The sequence below is a fragment of the Arachis ipaensis genome, chromosome B8 (assembly GCF_059453495.1).
Source record: "Arachis ipaensis isolate K30076 ecotype BB chromosome B8, ASM5945349v1, whole genome shotgun sequence".
Lineage (NCBI taxonomy): Eukaryota > Viridiplantae > Streptophyta > Magnoliopsida > Fabales > Fabaceae > Arachis > Arachis ipaensis.
Window position 1 is genome coordinate 49,891,377 of NC_142443.1, and position 1,383 is coordinate 49,892,759.

Consider the following 1,383-nt stretch of genomic DNA (forward strand, 5'->3'; position numbering starts at 1 on the left):
AACCTTTCAGAAATTTTCGAACAGGAAGAGGAGATGGCAGCCAAAAATAATAATAATGTAAGGAAGATGCTTGGTGACTTTACTGCACCTAATTCCAATTTACATGGAAGAAGCATCTCCATTCCTGCCATTGGAGCAAACAACTTTGAGCTGAAACCTCAATTAGTTTCTCTGACGCAGCAGAACTGCAAGTTTCATGGACTTCCATCTGAAGATCCTTTTCAGTTCTTAACTGAATTCTTGCAGATATGTGATACTGTTAAGACTAATGGAGTAGATCCTGAAGTCTACAGGCTCATGCTTTTCCCTTTTGCTGTAAGAGACAGAGCTAGATTATGGTTGGATTCTCAACCCAAAGACAGCCTGAACTCTTGGGATAAGCTGGTCACGGCTTTCTTAGCCAAGTACTTTCCTCCTCAAAAGCTGAGCAAGCTTAGAGCTGATGTTCAAACCTTCAGACAGAAAGAAGGTGAATCCCTCTATGAAGCTTGGGAAAGATACAAATAGTTGACCAAAAAGTGTCCTTCTGACATGCTTTCAGAATGGACCATCCTGGATATATTCTATGATGGTTTATCTGAGCTATCAAAGATGTCACTAGACACTTCTGCAGGTGGATCCATTCACCTAAAGAAAATGCCTGCAGAAGCTCAAGAACTCATTGACATGGTTGCTAATAACCAGTTCATGTACACTTCTGAAAGGAATCCTGTGAGTAATGGGACGCCTATGAAGAAGGGAGTTCTTGAAGTTGATACTCTGAATGCCATATTGGCTCAGAATAAAATATTGACTCAGCAAGTCAATATGATCTCTCAGAGTCTGCATGGAATGCAAGCTGCATCCAACAGTACTCAAGAGGCTTCTTATGAAGAAGAAGCTTATGATCCTGAGAACCCTGCAATAGCAGAAGTGAATTACTTAGGTGAACCTTATGGAAACACCTATAACTCATCATGGAGAAATCATCCAAATTTCTCATGGAGGGATCAAAAGCCTCAACAAGGCTTTAATAATGGTGGAAGAAACAGGTTTAACAATAATAAACCCTTTCCATCATCCACTCAGCAACAGACAGAGAACTCTGACCAAAATACTTCTAATTTAGCAAACTTAGTCTCTGATCTATCTAAGGCCACTGTAAGTTTCATGAATGAAACAAGGTCTTCCATTAGAAATTTGGAAGCACAAATGGGCCAGCTGAGTAAAAGGATCACTGAAATCCCTCCCAGTACTCTCCCAAGCAATACAGAAGAGAATCCAAAAGGAGAGTGCAAGGCCATTGACATAAGCAAAATGGCCGAACCCAATGAGGGAGAGGAGGACGTGAATCCCAAGGAGGAAGACCTCCTGGGACGTCCAGTGACCAATAAGGAGCTTCCC

The 1,383-nt window shown here is 41.5% G+C and overlaps 1 non-coding gene across 1 annotated transcript; it reads right to left on the reverse strand.

Annotated features, from left to right (window-relative positions):
• Positions 1 to 429: 429 nt before the first annotated feature.
• On the reverse strand, positions 430 to 537 carry LOC148548027 (small nucleolar RNA R71). The gene has a single exon (XR_015897223.1). It is a non-coding gene; the product is annotated as a small nucleolar RNA R71 (small nucleolar RNA).
• Positions 538 to 1,383: the final 846 nt, after the last annotated feature.